At 42.7% G+C, this 20,020-nt stretch overlaps 2 long non-coding RNA genes across 2 annotated transcripts; one reads left to right on the plus strand and one right to left on the minus strand.

The window, feature by feature from the left end:
* Nucleotides 1–3,137: 3,137 nt before the first annotated feature.
* Nucleotides 3,138–17,393, plus strand: LOC309339912. The gene is made up of 4 exons (XR_014155648.1): nucleotides 3,138–3,204; nucleotides 3,314–4,513; nucleotides 12,631–12,755; nucleotides 17,334–17,393. It is a non-coding gene; the product is annotated as an uncharacterized lncRNA (long non-coding RNA).
* LOC309339924 lies at nucleotides 4,512–17,369 on the minus strand. The gene is made up of 3 exons (XR_014155663.1): nucleotides 16,263–17,369; nucleotides 10,210–10,250; nucleotides 4,512–5,778 (listed from the first exon to the last, which is right to left on the minus strand). It is a non-coding gene; the product is annotated as an uncharacterized lncRNA (long non-coding RNA).
* Nucleotides 17,394–20,020: the final 2,627 nt, after the last annotated feature.

A 20,020-nucleotide genomic window follows, 5' to 3' on the forward strand; every position in this document is an offset into this window, starting at 1 on the left:
TCATACCTAGAACTAACTTAGTTGGTCTTTAAGGTGCTACTGGAAGGAATTTTTTTTTCTTTTATTTTGTTTTGACCCATGATGGAGTCCCGTATAAGCACTAAACCTTCTTCTGTTGCTCTGTACTTGTGTTCTGCCACTGGTAACACTACATTTTTAAAACGTTTCTCCTAGTTCTTCTAATGCATTTCACAGCTGGAAAATTTCCCCCCTTCAATCCCTGGGTGTCTCCAGGAAGGGGAGAGAGAAACCAGCAGCTTCTTAAGAGTCCATCCTCATGTTTCTTCTATCATGAGGCTATGGCAGTTGTAGGAGCAACTTTGCCCGTTGGTATTCAGCTCTACAGATAAGTCATAATACACTGTTATTCTTTTTCCTCCTAGCATGATTAAAGCAGAAAGTTTCAATATGTTTTATGTTCCTGCAATTTTATTAGCCAGTGCTTAAAAACGTCTACTTCCAGAGGACATGTGTAAAGGTCATGTGGTGAGCTGGCTTGATGGCTATCTTTATCACCTTGCCAGTGACTGCGCAGGCAGATTGGGGTCACTGCAGGCTGGGAAAAAAGGCTGAGCAGAAAATCTAAGCGAAGGAGGATTAGAAAACAATTTATCTAGAAAATGACACTTCCAGAGAAAGAGTGAAGGAAGGCCCCTAGAAATACCGACTCACCTGAAAAGGTCCTGGTAGGTCCCTATGGGATAAATGGGGATTATAGTTTTTCATGCTGAAGTCTATGCTAATTTTCCTTGTGTTAAATGATTAAAGCATGCCCTGTGAGGAGCTTATGCTAAACTCAAGTGCTCAGTGTCTCACTGGGGGAAGTAATTTGACAGTCTGAAGCCAAGTCTCCTGCAGGGAGTAATTTGCAGGGATGAACCAAATTCTCATAAAAAAAGAAGATGACTCAACTTGAGCCTGGTGAATTTGACCCACTCAGGATCTCACTGGTACTTGATACCCGAGGCAAATATCTCGACAAGGCAGGTCAAGCTGTTGCAGACTTTGGAAACCACCAAATGTGTGGTGCACATGTGAGCCACAAAACAATAGGTCTACGCACGGTTACTCACATGTACAGCATGGCGTGCTGAGTCAGGAGTAAAGTTGTGCTTTTAACCCCTCCCTGACATCTTCTCTGCTTCTTTCAATAACCATGCCTTGTGTGGAGTTTTCTGCTGAATCTCACACGTTGTTGTTGTTGCTTTACACAAAAGCATGCACAATACTTGACTGTTGCAAGAATCAGACACTATGTTTGGCAAGGGGCTAAAAGCTCTGCCCTCTTCCCAATTCAATATACATTTGCCCTACACATGAGTAATGTGCATCTAGGGTTAAGTGTCTAGCTAAAATGGTAAACAAGAACGTATGACATCTGTGTGAAGAAACAAATTCTATTTACTTCTAGAATGTGGGGTTACTACATTGCTAGTAGGCTCAAAGCAGACTAGGATTTTGTTCAGTCTGCATTTTTAGCTGAACCTACCTAATTCATACCTCCTGGACACACAGATTAGAACATGCCCCAAAATTCATATTTAAAATGTATACTTTAGTATAAAATATCATGCAAATAAATCTGTACCTTAGTGTAAAAAAAAAAAAAAATTGTAGAAAATGCATATAAAAACAATGCACATTTTAGTGTTGTTTTTTACAGTATTTTTAAAAAACCCGATCTGTCCTGTTTTCACAGATTTATGAATGAATGCACGGAAAACTGACACGGATCAGAAACAGACTGATCTCTCCATCCCTAACAAAAGGATATTCCTCTTCATACAATGAATCATTCATGTAGTAAATTCCCTATTGCAAGGTATGGTGATGACAGCTCACTTAGGTCACTATTTCAAAAGAAGAGAGGAACTTGTGGAGTTTATGAATTAGCCATGACAGCTGAATAGAGCCTCTTATGAACAGGAAGGGTGGCAAATTTCAGGTCCAGGGACCAGGTGTGGCCCTCCAGGCTTCTCACCTGGCCCTTGGAATACTCTCCAGGCCACATAGCTCACTGGCCCTCTTTCATACCCTAAGTGTTTTTGCGTGGCAGGACTGTGTCCTTGAGAAGGACACAGCCTCTAGCTTGTCTGGATGATGGCTAGAGAGGGTTGTGTTAATTTGTTCAGAAGCTTCCACTATACAAAGGTAAAAATTGCACCTGCTCCCCCTCCTATTTTTGTCTCTGGCTCCACCCATGTGTGCCTCAAACATTGGCCCTTTTATTTGTGGGCAAATAAAAATGGAGGGTGGTTCTTTTCATGCCTTTGAATAAGCTCTCCAGAAGAAGCCAGCTGACCACCACTGAAAACAAACAAAAGCAAAGAAACCAAGAATGGTGGGCAAGTTTAACCTTTGGTCTGATGCCAACAGGAATCTTCTTTAAATTTGTGTTTGGTAGTAGTCATATTGTGCAATTTCAGCTGTAAACAATTTCTGCTGTATTACCAATTCAGAAGACAGAGATGAACCCAGTGCCAAAACGTGTCTTCAGCCTATCCATCATACTTTAGCAAAGTTGTTGTTGTTGCTGTTGTCTTTTTGGGCACTCAGCTCATGCAATTAGGAATGCCTAGTTACTGCAGGGCATAAACAGCAAAACAGAGGACTAGTGAGAGTTTATAAAGGGGCTGAAAAGGGAGCCTAAGTAGATGGAGCAGGGTTACACATATTTTTTATCAAAATTCTCTAGGGCATATGGCCATGTTTGGACTATCATATCTGAGCTTATAAGCAGAAATATAAAATAAGCCTTAGGTACTTGCATACCACACCTTTGTTCTTCCCTTCACACAAGACAGGAAACAAGTCACACTTAATACAAGGAAGGCTTCAGATAACTATAGTTTCCACTACAGTGGTGCCTCGCAAGACAAAATTAATCCGTTCCGTGAGTCTCTTCGTCTTGCGGTTTTTTCGTCTTGCGAAGCACGGCTATTAGCGGCTTAGCGGCTATTAACGGCTTAGCGGCTTTAAGAAAAAGGAAACAAACTCGCAAGAACTCACAAGACGTTTCGTCTTGCGAAGCAAGCCCATAGGGAAATTCGTCTTGCGAAGCACCTTAAAAAACGGAAAACTCTTTCATCTAGCGAGTTTTTCGTCTTGCAAGGCATTCGTCTTGCGGGGCACCACTGTACATCTGAACAGCGAAAATGGGTTCAATGGCTTCCTGAAGAACAAGATAGAAAACCATAGCATAAAGTAAGTTTAAATCTTACCTTGTTTGGGAGCTATTAACCACAGTTTCCTGATTTGTTTTCAGCAAACTACAGTTAACTTAAGACTTCCTGCCTTGTTTGTTTGGTTGCAGGAGAATGAGGCTTGATGATATTGACTTAAAGGTAAAGGGAGCCCTGACCGTTAAGTCCAGTTGCAGACGACTCTGGGGTTGCAGCGCTGATCTCTCTTTACTGGCCGAGGGAGTTGGCGTTTGTCTGCAGACAGCTTCCGGGTCATGTGGCCAGCATGACTAAGCTGCTTCTGGCGAACCAGACCAGAGCAGCGAACGGAAATGTCGTTTACCTTCCCGCTGGAGCGGTACCTATTTATCTACTTGCACTTTGATGTGCTTTCGAACTGCTAGGTTGGCAGGAGCAGGGACCGAGCAACGGGAGCTCACCCCATTGCGGGGATTTTAATTGCCGACCTTCCGATTGGCATGTTGACTTACTGAGTCCAAAAATGATCAGCTGAGTGTGAACATTGTCCTCTGACTTTGGCAACCAATGTGATATTGGGCAACCAATATGATAAAAGGGCCTGGAAACCAAGCCTTATGAGGAATGGTTAAGGGAATTGGGGATGAGAGGAGACAGAGAGGAAATATCATACCATCTTCAAGGGCTTAAAGGGCTGTCACATGGAAGATGGAGGAAGCTTGTTTTCTCTTGCTCTGGAGGGTAGGACCCAAATCAAAGGATTCAAGTTAAAAGCAAGGAGATTCCTACTAAACATCAGGAAGGACTTTCTGACAACAAAGAGCAGTTCAACAGTGGAACTGACTCCTTCAGAAGGTAATAGACTCTCCTTTGGTGGTTTTCAAGCAGAGGTTGGATGGCCATCTGTCATAGATGCTTTAGTTGAGATTCCTGCATTGCAGGGGGCTGGACTAGATGACCCTCAGGAGCCCTTCCATCTCTACAGTTATATGATACTGTGGCACACCTAGGATTTTTTTAAAAGAAACACAAATTTCAATTATAATGTTGTAAGTTAAAAAAACCAACAACCTATTATACAAATTTTGAAATTAATGAAACCCAAAATTTGGGGGGGTTCTTATTGAACATCCAAAAATGAACTTTTCTCCCAGAAGCCCTGGATGTCAATCCAAACCTCTTTTCTCTTCATAATTATTGAATCAATTTCCAAGTCCTTGCAAAATTCTGTCAACACACTATGTCGTTATTTATACGATAGCATGCAGATATAGACATAGATGAAGCATATGTAAATGCTTTTGCAATGTTGTTGCAGTGTTGCTGTTGTCTAAAGGGGGAAAAAAGTACAGGTAATGTATGCTTTGCTTGATTTATTAAAAAAAATAATCTGAAGTTCTGCATTTCCTTTAAGATGTACTTTGTGGAGTAGCACACCCTGGGAGAAATTATTCAAAAATTGCACTAATGAGTGTCAAACTGCATTGCAAGGCAGTTTGAAAATTGTCCTATTAATTAATGGTGTAATTAAGCTTTTGTCATTGACATATCATATTTCTGACAGGAATAGATGGCCTATGCAAGCCTGCGCTAGGCAGCAATCCAGGCAGCTAGTGTGTATAATGGATGGCAGCAATTTAATGCAGGTTTACAGTGATGGGACCACCTGCATTGGGGGAGAGCTGGCAATAGCATACCAAGCAGTTTTGTGCAGTGCATCTCGGCAAAATCGCCTTAGCTTAGATTGATGGAATCCTCCCTTAGATGACACATTAGCTCTTTGCCATTAAACCATAAAAAAAGTGTTTCTCGGTGCTTTTGTGACAAAAATGTCAATTAACTTCCAACTTTCATTTCCATTTAATTTCGTATTCCCTGACTCATTTGCATATTAATGTGAACGTGGTATAGAACAGTTCGATTAGAATACCTTGGTAAGGCTAATAGCATGTAATGCATACTTATTGGATATAATAGTTAGAAAAACAGGAAAGTTTCTGGAAAATTTATTACCATGGTAGTATCTTCACATGGGAAGGGGGGGTGGGGTGGGATAATATCAAGCCATTGACAACATGAGTAGGTGGCGTATTCAATAGGGCCGACTAAAAATAGAAGGAGGGTAGAAGAGAAATTTCTAAGTGCAAATGAGTGCAATATAAACCATTTTATTCTGTTCCTCCCTTGGCAACAGATCTCTATTAATTCTAATATTAATAATTTATAGCCTAGTGCAGTTAACAAGAACTCAAGAATTTAATCTGGGGGAGAAAAGAGGAAGAATACGATGAGGAAAGAATTTAAGTGTAGGACAGATTTAGCTTCTTTGTGCCTACACAGGTCACGTGCTCAGATTTGTCATTGCATGTCCAAGAATGCAAACCTTTGCTGTTTGTAACTGTTGAGAAATGTGATTTTTCTGCTGTCACTAACTAGCCTAAAATATAGGAAGAGCAAGGTAGTAAAGGCTAATGCAATATCAAGACAAGTACATACTCTGATTTAAATTTCTAAAGTTCCCTGCAGCTCAAAATGTGAGCGAGATTTCATGGATGCTGTTTAGGAGTGTCCATTTAAGGAGAGGAACTTCTTGATAGGTTATTTCCCTCAGCATCATCTGAGAAAAACCATACTAGCTTTACACAATGAATTACTAGTATTATAAATAGAGCTGAGCTACCACCGCCCACCCCCACCCCAAAAAAGCAGGTATGGAAAGTTTGGCAAACTTCCCTTCTTTTCAGCAATTTTCTTTTGGAGGGGGGTCCTAAAAAAAGGATGAAAAATATTCCATGGGAGTATAATCCCAATGAATGCTCCCAGCCAGTTGCTGCTGTGCTGCAGTGAAACCACTGCGATGCAATGTGGCAAAATGGAAAATCTTAAGGATGCAGGACAATTGTTTCAGCATCATGGGTTTGCGTTTCCCTTCATAGGCACCAATTAAAACTGAAGGCAGATGAATAGTTTTATTTGACTTCAGCAACACTGTCATGTATTCAGCGGCGTAGCGTGGGTTGTCAGCACCCAGGGCAAGGCAAGTAATATGCGCCCCTAACCCCTAACCTGCCTCCGCTGCCAGCTTCTTCTTGCTGCTGCCTGGGCTGGGGTATTTACGGTAAGGTAGCCATGGCAGCGGCGGCGGGTCCGTGTCAGGTGATCTGAGATGAGTTGCCGCTGGCGCTGCCGCCCAAACGACACCGCTTGCCCGGAGGAGGAGGGCAGAGAGGCAAGGAAAATGCAACATGGCCCAGCAGCTGCAGCAGCGGCGGCGGCGGGGCTGTGAGGAGGGGCTGCCTGGCGCGCCCTCCGCGGCCCTGACATGCGGGGACCGCGGTGAGTGCTGAGAACTGCTGCCTGCCGGACGCCTTCAGCCCGGACGCGCGCACAGCTCGTCGGTTCCGCGAGACATGGGGCTCTGCTACAGCCTGCGCCCGAGGCTCTTCGGCGACTCTGGAGGCGGCGAGCGCCCCCCCAGATGTTGTATCCGGTGCGGCCGGCCCCCCCTGCACCCCCATGCTACGCCACTGCATGTATTCCTTCCCTGGTGCAGCTCCAACACTGTTCTTTGTTTCCAGAGCCCTTATTCTCCTCCAGTTGGTTCCAGCCATCCAGGGATCCCACAGGGGATGTGGTGACATCAAAGCACCACATGGCCAATCAGGTTTTGATACATGGCAGGGACACTGAAGTCAAATGAAACCATTCTGTCAGCAGAAAAATGGGGATTGCAAATGATACCAATGATAAAAAGAACATAGGGAGCAGGGGAACTGGGAATTTGTACTGATAATTAAATTAACACAGTACATTAGAACAAGGAAAAATAGATGAAGACAGAATGAATGTATAACAACCAAGATCTCCTTTACTGAGTATTGTAAAAAAAAAAAAAACACCCACAAAAAACACCCTGTTGATTCCAAAAATATTATATTTCTTAATGTTTGGAAGTTATTTCAGTCAGATTTTGATTTTTCAGAGATCATGGCTACTGTATATAATATTTTGAAAGCTAAATCTGTTTTACAGCTATGGTTTTGTTATGTAGCTCTTTTAATTTTATTGCCTTGCATATTTACATGTGATAAACCATGTTTCTTATATTATTTCACATTAGCAATGGTTAGTATCAGAGGTCTCTGTTTTCAGCATTTCATACCATTTTAATTTGCATATGCGGTTATTTTTGTGGTTAAATTTGCAAATAAAACACCTCACAAACAAACAAAAGCCTTGCACATATTTGGCAGGCTGGCTTCATCCACTCAGAAAGGGCTATGATTCTTGTTGCAACAAAAAGTAAGGTGTCTAGGTTGTGCCTACAGCAGTCCAGTCCAAAGTGAGATCTGAATTGACCTTTGTTTTTGTTAAGGTAAAGGTAAAGGGAACCCTGGCCATTAGGTCCAGTCATGAACGACTCTGGGGTTGCGGCGCTCATCTCTCTTTATTGGCGGAGGGAGCCGGCGTACAGCTTCCGGGTCATGTGGCCAGCATGACTAAGCTGCTTCTGGCGAACCAGAGCAGCGCACGGAAACGCCGTTTACCTTCCTGCCAGAGCAGTACCTATTTATCTACTTGCACTTTGAGGTGCTTTCGAACTGCTAGGTTGGCAGGAGCAGGGACTGAGGAACAGGAGCTCACCCCGTCACAGGGATTCGAACCGCTGACCTTATGATCGGCAAGTCTGTAGTTTAGACCATAGTGCCACCCGCATCTCATGTTTTGGTGCACAACCCCAATTACTACCATTGCTAAAGAACAGCAGGCAACATGTCAGCAAATTGTGGAAGTTCTCTTGGAGAATGCCGACATCCAAAGATACGGCAATCCCATATAGCCATGTACCATGGCTACTGCCAGATTTAGGGTGGTGTGGGTGGTTCCCCCACACAGGGTGCCGAGCCAACAGGGCACAAATAATAATAATAATAATAATAATAATAATAATAATAATAATAATGATCCTATATTTATACAAGTACTTAATTGGATCCTCCTAATTGAGGGTCTGCATTGCCTGTGGGCCCAGGGTGCCCCCCTCCCATCTGTGGGGTGGGGGATGAGCCCAAGCCACATGATGGTCCCACGGTCACGGCACGGCCGATTGGCCAATCAGAGAGTTGTGGTGTGATTGTGGGGCATTTAAAAGACGGCGGCGCATCACTGGGGCTTTCACCTGGCTTTGCACCGCCAAACACCTGCCCATCCACCCTCGTTTTTAGGTGTCTGCTTTGGCCTTGCTCTGGACTTTTGTTGGCCACCTGTTTTGGAACAGGGTCCGGGTAGGAATTTTTTCCATTTGGCAGATTGGCACTTGCCATTTGGTTTTCGCCTACCTCTTAGCAATCGTCACAACTTTATAAGGTTTGGTAGTTAGGCATTGGCTTTGTGAGGTGTAGGGGAGGGGAGCTGCGGCCATCACCTGCCACTCCAGGTACAAGGGTATTCCGTTAAAGGAATCTGTAGGTCTAGATTTCATCCGAAGTCCACTTGGGGGGCTGGGGCCATGCCAGGACCCAGTGGGAACCCCAAGGTGAGCTTCAGTTGGTCGCCATCGGCGGAGCTCCCTCTTTTGGTGGTTTATCCTTACAGACTTCCTGCAAGGCAGGCAGGAGTCAAATATAGTTTTTGCCAATGCCTAAGCCAATACCGGGGACGCGGGTGGCACTGTGGGTTAAACCACAGAGACTAGGACTTGCTGATCAGAAGGTCGGTGGTTCGAATCCCTGCAACGGGGTGAGCTCCTGTTGCTCGGTCCCAGCTCCTGCCAACCTAGCAGTTCAAAAGCATGTCAAAGTGCAAGTAGATAAATAGGTACCACTCTGGCAGGAAGGTAAACGGCGTTTCCGTGTGCTGCTCTGGTTCGCCAGAAGTGGCTTAGTCATGCTGGCCACATGACCTGGAAGCTGTACGCCGGCTCCCTTGGCCAATAAAGCGAAATGAGTGCCGCAACCCCAGAGTCCGTCACGACTGGACCTAATGGTCAGGGGTCCTTTTACCTTTTTAAGCCAATACCACTCACATTTCTATAATCAATAAAGTTGTGGCCTAAATTTTGCCCATCAACCTTTAAACTAAAATACTGTCAATGAGGTTTTTTTTTTTTTAAAAAAAAAAAAACAATTGGGGGGGTCCGCTTGGCCTTGATGCACAACTGAGAATATCCATTAAAAAGTGAAATGTTCCAAAAGGAAATATTGTGAAAATAAGAAATATTTAGAGGGTGCCAGATTTTGACTGCAAGAGCTTTCTTGACCTCTCTGCCTGAAGCACTTCTCTGCCAGCCTCCTGATATGGCTGTCTGGTATCCCAGCAGCAGCAGAAATTCTATATTCCTTTCACCTTTTTTATGTCTGGGATCTGAAATGAAAGATCAAGAGAGAAAGGGAGCCATCCTGGGACAGTCAGGTTGGTTGAGAGAAAGCTGACCAGAAGGAGATAAGCTGTGGTGATTTTTTGATATATATTTTTGAACACCCAGAAGGTGTTCGCATGCAGAGGTCATGCGGACCACACAACTTAGATACATTCCCAGTACTCATAATTTATGCTTTTGGGTGAAAGCATCAACCTGGGCATGTATACTACAGTACAGATTGATATTCTGTGTGTCTAGCATAATTATGCCTTGATCCCCTCTCAGACTCGTAACTCAAGAATGAAAATAAAATTGCCTGCTGCAGTGATGGCTTCCAGGATTTCTATCACAATAGCTGAAATAAATCTAAGTTACAATCTGCCATAGCCTTTACGCACCTGAGGGTCAGCGGGCAGCCAAGATACAAGAGTGTCCTGCAGTTACTGCCAAATTTCAAAGGTGATCTCGGCCAAAGATCTGAAGACTTCATACTGACTGAATATGTTTCTAAGTGACTTGAGACACAGCATCTCTTTTGATGGCTTAGTGGATGTCCAATATATTTAAATTAAAATAGTGTTTCATTACATCGGATCAGACATGGAATTACTTTGCCATTAATTATAGGTAATCTGCACTTTTACATTAACTCCATTACCAGTAATAGACTTTTAATGTGGTACTTACATTGTGCTTAAAGGGTGAGCACTGATACTACTTGGAAATAGCTAAAGGAGAGAATGAGAAGGGAGATTAGAGGGGAGAGGATAAGACATGGGGTGGGGAAGGAAAAGAAAGGAAAAGAAGGGGAGGGAAGAAAGATGGGCCATCAAAAGGCTAGAGGAGGTAGTGATGAAGAAAGGAAAAGCAGCAGAAGAGAGCATATTAAAGGACAAAACAGGATAGGGCATTGGTGTGATCATTAACATATTGAATGCTTATTCAGTGCTGGAAGAAATAGGTCACAACTAGGACTAGTTTCAAATAGCTAAAGGCCATTTCAAATATTACACAAGGCGAATGGATCTGCACCAAATCATTTGTGTATTTGCAGTTATGCTTGTTACCATCACACTTTATACATTAGGATACCTTTAAATTTGTAGCATTCTGGAAATACTTATATCAGCAGTTATGGATTTGGGGATCTGTTTATGGGGAATAAATATAACCAGGGAACTCGGGGGGGGGGGGGGAGGAAGAATCACTGAATCCACAGTAGGCATGGGAATAGCCCATGTTGGTTCTTTCGCTTCACCAGGAGGCAGGCCTCTAGAGACATCAAGGCCTGCCAGAACATTGTAGAGCAAATTGCAATCTCCATTAACAAACTGGACATCCAAAAACAGTCTACTCTCTGAATTCTTGGAGGTGGACCAGATTAACTTTCCACATGCTGAAAAAAGTGCCACAAAACGTGGGGCCAGTTAAACAAACTTTGATAAGGCGAACTGTTTGATTGAAATGTTCCTTGCTTTGCATTTATTAAGGATTGGAAATTCATTTTGGACTTTTTGCATGAAAGAGAAAATGAACTAAGAGATGGAAAAGGGGCCCCACCCATTTGTTCTCTAGCACAGAGCGCCCTTTCATTTGTTCTCTTAATGACCTATCACCCAGGTGATTACTTGAACATTGGAAGCTGTTGTTGTTTAGTCGTTTAGTCGTGTTCGCCTCTTCGTGACCCCATGGACCAGAGCACGCCAGGCACTCCTGTCTTCCACTGCCTCCAGCAGTTTGGTCAAATTCACACTCGTAGCTTCGAGAACACTGTCCAACCATCTCGTCCTCTGTCATCCCCTTCTACTTGTGCCCTCCATCTTTCCCAGCATCAGGGTCTTTTCCAGGGAGTCTTCTCTTCTCATGAGGTGGCCAAAGTATTGGAGCCTCAGCTTCAGGATCTGTCCTTCCAGTGAGCACTCAGGGCTGATTTCCTTAAGAATGGAGAGGTTGAATCTTCTTGCAGTCCATGGGACTCTCAAGAGTCTCCTCCAGCTAGTCTGGCTTAATTAGCTCTTAACACTTGCAGGGAACAAGGATTACATGCCTGGCACCCGCAAACGCATAACAATACTATGTGTGCCAGCAATACTTCTACATTGGTCCTATGGCTCTAAAAAACATTGTGTCTTAGAGCTGCAGTAGATGAAAATATCACTCCTTTTTCTTTCAAGTTGCACAAAGTAAGCGCTCCAGCATGAAAAAGAAAGAATTAATCAATTTCAGTGTGTCTTTGTTGGCAGTACAGAACTAGGGTCTGACATTATGTAACCTCATGCAAATGTGGATCTATCTATCTATCTATCTATCTATCTATCTATCTATGGATGAGGTTACATAATATATCACAGAAGAACTGTCAGAAGGTAAGGAAGCAAATTGAAAATACTTTGAAAATGCAGAAAAAACATGAAGGAAGGGCTCACCCAATCCAGCAAGAGAAAGTCACTGCATTTCTTTAAGATTCTGCTTTAAACTATACAGTCCTGCCTCTATTGTTTAAGTTAAAACAGCTTGATGTGCTAAATGTAAAAAATAAATAGAAACACAGACTGTCGTTCCTGTTTAATTATATTTATGATGATGCTTTGGAATTTGACAAATTTACAGCAAAAATCTTGAGCTGTAAAGATTTGCACTTCCTCTAGCAGCATCTCGTTATTTAAAGGATTTGATATGCAAAATCTTAGATGCTGTATCCAGACACACTTTACCATGTGTGAAAGACAATGGATTTTAAGGTTGTCTTTAATAATTTACCCAACTCTTCATTTCCTCTCCAGCATTTTCATCTCCAAAGTGTAGTGATAGCAGCACTAAGACTTTATTAGCTGGAAACCTATTTAAAAGGCGTCATACAAAAAGCTATAAATGCATTTGCAAACTGGAATCTTTTCAGGAACCATTCATCAAGCTTTGTAGGCTATGCTAAAACAAATAGAAATAAAATTCTTCCCCAAGACAGTCTAAATTCTGTATCAAGAAAAGCTAAATTTTGTACCTTGTCTAAATGCCAATTGAACACATTTGTAAAATATATCTAATTCGCATAATTTATTCAGCAGTTTTTGTTGTTGTACATATTTTATTCCGGATTGTTCATCATAGGAGAGCAAGGACCACGAAGCACTCCCCGACCCAATCGACAAGTTATTCAGCCCATCCTCTGGTTTTGGAAATTTCTGCAGGCATTGCTCATACAAATTTTCAGATATAATTTGATAGCCCCAAAGGTGAGAAATTTGCTATTTACTCTAGCTAGCTATCTGAGGTTCTCGGGAAAGTAACATTTGTGCCCAACACCACATTCTGCATCTTTTCCATGCTTCTCCTGAAAGGCAGCATGTAGTGTAAGATGGAGAGAGGCCTGGCTATTGCCATGTTATAAATTTGGGGGGTCAGTCTGGACGAAACCCTGGAACCTCTTCCACGCTTGCAATCCTGTATCTGTGAGGGTAGACTGTATCAGAGGAAGCTTTCCAAACCAGCTCCTTTGTCAGGATAATGACTTTGGCTGGCTAGTTAAGTACCACAAATCAGCATATCCAGAAAAGTTGCCCTGTGCCATAGAAACAAATGGGTTCATCGGTTTACACATTCATTCAGTCAGATAGACAGTGGAGCTGACAGTGCACATTCCACAGAGAACAACTTGAACACTCTCCACAGTTTCCACTGACAGCTGCTGCTATCAGCAGATTTTGGTAGATAGTAAACAGAAATGGAATCATTCAGGTAAGGACATTTTGGGAGAACTATAAACACCACCACCACTGTGGCCACTGCTATTTTAGATGTCTGAATCTCTGATTAGGTTGTAGACCCATGGGACCCACAATGGTAGAACCCATAGTGTGAATTCTCCGGGAAGCAGCTTGTATGTTCTGTGGCTAGCGTGCCATTTCAGTCATGCTTGGGAAATTCAAAAGTGTCTCCTTCCACTCACAGGGGAATATGGCTGCAATTGGACAAATTCTCAAGGAAACACAATCCCTTCCTCACGTCTACTTTTTGCTATGGTAGGAATATAGATTAATAATTATGTGAGGGGTTTTTTTTTGGGGGGGGGGTTCCCTACAGAGCATTATAGGTTGCAAGAAGTATAGGCCTCTCCACCTCATAATTTCAAGGCAGTCCAGAAGCCACATATGCTTGATCAAGAACATGGCATACAAGAAACATCAAGGTTTGTTGGCAATCTATTACTTGGCCTGTTACAATATAGGGCAGGGAGGCCACAATATTCCTTTCCCCAGCTTTCATGTTTAGAAAAGGATGGCTTGATTTCCATTCAGTTCCAAAATTCTTATTCTCATTCTTTTATGTGCTCATCAATTGACACAGGAGGCTGTTTCAGAGAAGATCTTATTTAGTGCTGTGCTTGCATCAGATTTGCAACAACATGAGCTTCAATTGCTCTATAAACTCCAGGAAAAATGCATTTCACAGTGCATACAGATTCCATCACCTTTCATTACTCACAGGCCAACTTTTCTTCTAGTTTAGTGTTCACCCAAGATGAACTAATAAAAAGCCTCAAAAACATTTCTAGGAAAATACAAGGTGTGCATGGGATGAAAGGCATTCTCTCAGAAAAAACTCTTCAGACCAAAGTCTGATTTTGACAGTCATCTCGTTCTTCTGTATGTTTCTAAAAGCTTTCACTAATAGGAAATTTGTGTCAGTTCAGTGAGGTCAATGAAATAGCACTGTATCTTGCAGTTACATTTGGAAAGAGAGGCTTAAGAGACCAGCTGGTGCTATAGAAGACTGCCACTAGCAAGAGATTCTTTGAAAGACCTGCTTACCTGGACATTGTGTGGACTAGAGCTTAGGGTCAATCGATGAAGCTGGTTAAAAAGAGCTTCACAGATGACAAAAGATTGTAGCCATAGGTCAGTAGTAGAATACATGCTTTGCATACAAAAGGTCCCAAATTTAATCCCTGGAATCTCCAGGCAAATCTGGAAAGGCCCCGTCTTAAAATCTGGAGACGGCTTGTCTACACTTCCGCTTGTCCTAGGAGGCATGTTTCTGAGCAGTTTTTTGCTTGACCTGTGCTTTCTAGGCATGGGTCCGAGTGGTTTTGCCTTTACCCTGGAAAACCCGCTCTTTAGTGCTAAATCGGAACAAATGGCAATCCACAGAAAACCCAATTGCCATTTGTTCCAATTCAGTGCTGAAGATTGGGTTTCCCTGGGGGAAAGTGGTGGGCAAAGGGAGGTTTGGATAAGCCCTCCGTGTAGACAATACTTAGATGGAACAGTGACCAGTGTTAGTATATTGCAACTTTCTATTTTCCCAACTTACTCAGTTAATGGAACTCCCTACTATAAGATTTAGTGAAGGCTTTGAATAGAAATTGAGGTCTATTTGCTGTGATATCTAAATAGAGAAACAGAAACATATGGTATCTTTTAGGGGTGTGCAATGGCTTTGCATGAACCCCAAACTGGAGCAGGGTACCTCTGGGAGATTTTTTGGCTTTTTTGAGATGGGGCCTATATGAGGCAACTTGAAGCAGTGATCCCCTAAAGTGCCTCAAAGCACCTCCAGGACTCAGACACAGACACCCCCCCCAAAAAAAATGCAGAATAGTGTCTGCAAAGAAGTGATATTCTGCCTTTAAGCTTACGCCTTAAGGAAAAAGACCAGGGTGTGGTAAGAAGGGAGAGAAGAAGAAGCTTTGCAAAAGCAAAACTTCTGTCTCTACAATTAAGAATAACGCCAGGACCAGGAGCCTTAATGACTGACAGATCCAGCGTGTAATCAGAGATAATTACTTTACCAGGGCTCCAATCCCAGTGCTTTGGGGTAAAGATTTTGAGTAGAGATGGGGAAGATTTCAGTTTGAACCTCGCATTCTGTATCTGCCTGGACCACACTTGGATCATAACACAGACATGTGGATTAGACCACATGTTTACAAAACTTTCCAAAGCATGGTTCACTCTAACTTACATTGCATTTTCATAAGCTAGTCCAAGGACTTCTCCAGTTCTTCATTTTTTGCAAGTAAGTAAGTAAGTACGTTTATAGCTTTTTGCAGCAGCTAGGTAGTGTGAGATATTCTGCGGTCATTGAAAACTGCAAATAAAATCGTCTGTAAGGCTACCCAGGATTTTGGAGTGTGTGTGTTAGGATGTTTGCCCCATAGCCATCTTTATATCCATATAATTATTCAGGAAAGGCATGGCAGTCGATACACTACCATAATTGAAACGTCTGACAAAATTCATAACATGCCCCTGCATCTAGTCGCAGTTTTCAAGGAATGTGGCAATGGTGGTGCTTTCTCGTCGCTGCAAGCTGAGACATGGAAGCTGAGGCTGATGAGAACTGTAGTCTGAAACATCTGGAGGGCTCCAGGTTCCTGAAGGCTGTAGCAGGTCATTTTCATCAAAATTTGCACCAGTGTTTGATGATCTAATAACTACCTTGCTTATGAAATGTCATGTCAGAGCATTAGTTGCAGAGATATTCACGCACACTCCCATAAACCCCAATTTCTACCTTTCCTGGTAGCAAAAGCTAATCTGTTTTTCCTTGTGCTACAAGTGGCCTCTGTACCAAATTTGGTTCAGATTTGTCATCTTGCTCCTGAGATATTGAGACTGCATCATACATACACTAAATTAATGATTTCTCTTCTGAGAAAGAACAAACGTGTAAGAATGCCAAACTCATTTATCCTCTTCAAAACAACATACCATTCAACCAGAAATCAATAGCCTACTTACAACATTTCGTGTGCATGGAATGGCATAACAGCCCCTGCAAACTTTCAGAAATGAACATCGGATTAGGTGAGCTTTGGCAAGGTAATTCTGATGCCCTTGTGGCTACAGTGACCAGCACTTGTGTTGCAACCTGACGTAAGAAAAGAGAAGCAGACAATGGGGTGAACCAAGGTGACTTTTTATTCATAATATCTGCAGGGGAGATTAGAAGAGCGGGAAGCTAAGCAAGCTAAGTTCAGCTTTGGTTGAGCCAAATGCTTCGCACTTCAAGCAGCTTGATAAGGCACAGCCCCCAAAACCTAGGCCTCACGTTATGGTAAGCAGGGAGGCTTTTCCCCCCACCCATCCCAAGTGCCAAAACTCCAGGCAGGTGCAGCAGGTGGGACGGAGGGTGAGTTGGGCAGGTATGAGAAAACAGCCAAAGGGACTTTCTGGGGATGTGTCTTTGCATACACAGCCTGTGTGTAGATGTGCATACACTAGGCAGTCCAGATTGCTTGTAACAACACTCCCAGACTCAGCACTGCATGGCTTTGGGGGGGGGGCAGACCTATGACACCCAACTCACCTTCAGCTTAGAAAACAGTAGTTTTCCGCAAATCATTCCCCTGCCCCAAAATTTGGCTAGGAATTCACCAAGAAACAATCTCCTCTAAAATTAGTGGCTTGGGTGAGCATCCCTCTCTCGCTGTCTTACTGAAGTAGTTCTAAACTGATTGTAGCTTTAAAAAGAAAACACTGTTTGAAATTTATCCACGCCCCTTTTTCACAAGAGGGAAGTAAAACAGAAGGGCAATGAAACAAAACACAAGGGATGAGGAGGAGCCAGGTAGACATTTTTAGCATAGACACACCTTGGATATCTATTGCCTCCCTTTGGGCGAAAAGGTGGGGTATCTAACAAACAAACAAACAAACCAAGAAACCAAGTGCTATTGCTCCTCTGAAAACAAATGGCGCTTCATTTCTTACTTACTTTTGTATTAGGTTGTGCTGGTCTGTTGCTTTCTACTGTCCATGTTCTCTTTCTTTATTGCGTGTCATTTCACCCTGACTTCACTTCTGCTGCAGGGATCACTTTTCCTTTGGGTATGTTTTGAAAGAGAAGAGAAGAGAAGAGAAGAGAAGAGAAGAGAAGAGAAGAGAAGAGAAGAGAGACCATGACCTAACAAATATTACTGAAGTCTTTTAACAGTCCTATTGAAATTCTTACCCATATTTTGCCTCCGTGGGACCTTTCAAATTTGCTTTAAATTCCATTTTGGACTAGGCATATATTATATGAACATGGCTTCAAAAGAACATTTCGTCTGCTGCTACTTACAAAAAATGGTAGGCTTGGCATCTATTCAAGTACTTATTACGAAGCTTCTGTGATATTAATAAATGCTGCCTGCTAAAATCACATTTTCCCTTTTAACTTTGGTGAGGTGGGGGAGGGAGTAGAGGACGACACACTTATACCTGCTCTGACTCATATAATAGCCAAGACCTCTGCAGAGCAGTCCAAACTACAGCATTTGCTATTTTTCAACACCTTCTCAGAAGGGAGTCAAATCAATCTCTTCGTTGCTGATATGGTAGGTCACCTTCAGCCTTTTAAAGTTACACACACACAAACTGCAGGTAGCTAATGTAGCTTCTGTTAATGCACACCTCCGTGGAAGATGCTCTCTTCAGGGTCCAAACACCTATCCAATTCTACCCCTGCCCTATCTCTGCAGCATATTAATTCTCAGTGCCTTCCTTCATGCATACATTGGAACTACCACAGAATATTGTAAAAACAACAACATGCTACTACTTTGTAAGCGAAAAAACACTCTTAAGCATGCTCAGTTTCACAACTTTGGCATGTCAGCTACTAACTCTCAGCCTAGCCTACTTCACGGGGCTGTTGTGAAAATAAAAGTGGTAGGGGAAAGACTGTGTACATTGCCTTCAGGACCTTGGAGGAAAATAAAGATACAAATACACAGCAGCAAGCAGCAGATACAGTGGTACCTCGCAAGACAAATGCCTCGTAAGACGAAAAACTCGCAAGACGAAAGAGTTTTTCGTTTTTTGAGTTGCTTCGCAAGACGGATTTCCCTATGCGCTTGCTTCGCAAGACGAAAACGTCTTGCAAGTTTGTTTCCTTTGTCTTGCAAGTTTGTATTTTATATTTTTATTTTATGCCTACTGTATACTAATAAAGAACAGCTCAGTGATGACCAATGAACAGTTGTGGTTGTGAAGGGCATAGAAGATTGCTGAGGGGACTGCAAAGTCACCATTTTGGCTCAGTAGGAAGAAAACCTCATTTATTTCAAGGATGTTACTTCTGAGTAAAATATAATGTTATGAGTTTGTGGGTGCCAGACCCCTCTAATTCTAGCAAGTGTTAAAAACCAAACAAACCAGGCTAGTTTCCTGATGAGGTAACTGTCTGAGTGATGGGCCATTAAGAGAACAAATGAAAGGGAGCTCTGTGTCAGACTGAAAATGGTTGGGCTCTCAGTAAGAAGGACAAAGCCTGAGTTTGAGGGCAGAATTTGCTGTTATGCGAACTAGAAGCTGGAGAAAAAGCAGCTAGCAGAGGATCAGAGTGCAATGCTTATTCTCTGCTTGAATTCCAGGCTGTGGCTAAGGGAGAAACAAGACCCTTTTGGGGTGTTAATGCTGTGAACCCCTCCATCACAGGCTCAGGTTATATATATGTGTAAATAAACCATATATCATAAAGACACCACAGTCTCTGCTCTGCTTCGTTTCCAAAAGGAAACACTGTTCCGTCCTGAGGCTTCTCTCAATTTGGAGAGAAACTCCACAAAGCTCTCAAACGTGTATTTTATTGAAGAGGTATTTCCTCACATTCCAGTAGGCTGTTCTTTTGGCTCTGAATGACTGTGGTTAGGAAGCTCTTTGTGAAGTTCTGTAAGAATGAGTGACTCTACCCCTCTTCCTGGGCTTGCAAGAACTAAAACAGAACTAGGTTGCAAAAGAGAGAGGGAGTTTCCCGCTGCTCTGGGCAGAGCCAATAGAAACTAGAAAATTACAGTGCCTTCATTTCCCAGCCTGCCTTGAGGTCTAGAAAGGCACTACCTTTTCTTAGAGGAGCAATATTATTATTCCTTCTACCTAATACTAATACACAGACTTGCTGTCACTAAATAACTGGACCCTGTGGGAGCAGAACAAACACAGACCCTGGGTAAGTGCCTGGCACTCCTGGAATCTTGCACTGCTTGGAGATTGGGGTGGCATGCACCCAGGCAATTGTGTTTTGTTCTGTAAAGGCAGCAGAATGAATGAAATAACATCGGCACAGAGGAAAGTGCTTAAACAAACATACCCTGGTAGGTTCCTTCATCCACCTTCCCCTATTTCTTTCTGCTGGTCAACATTCCTTTCTTTAATTCCTTGGCAACTGTGATTAAGCAATAGTGCTGCCTGCCAAAAACTGAAGCTTTAAAGTTATCTCCAGGAGTTGTTTTATAACTTTCTTTTAAATTTCCCAATAAACTTCTTCTTTCTTTAATGAAAGCTAAGAGTCTGGGTCCCCTGTTGGCATGAGGCCCAGTAAATGTGTACCCTCATACTGCCTTGTCAGCAGCCCTGAATTGTTTCAGATTGTAATCTTAGTCACAGAAAGCCTCTGGCTTCAGGCTTTCTGTTCAAACAGGTATGGCTTTTTGGTCTTCCTTCCATGTACAACTGCATAATACATAAAGCAATGCTAGCAAACTTCATCTTTAGCTCTCAGCAGGGAACTAATA

The sequence above is a fragment of the Podarcis erhardii genome (assembly GCF_964252035.2).
Source record: "Podarcis erhardii genome assembly, chromosome: 4".
NCBI lineage: Eukaryota > Metazoa > Chordata > Lepidosauria > Squamata > Lacertidae > Podarcis > Podarcis erhardii.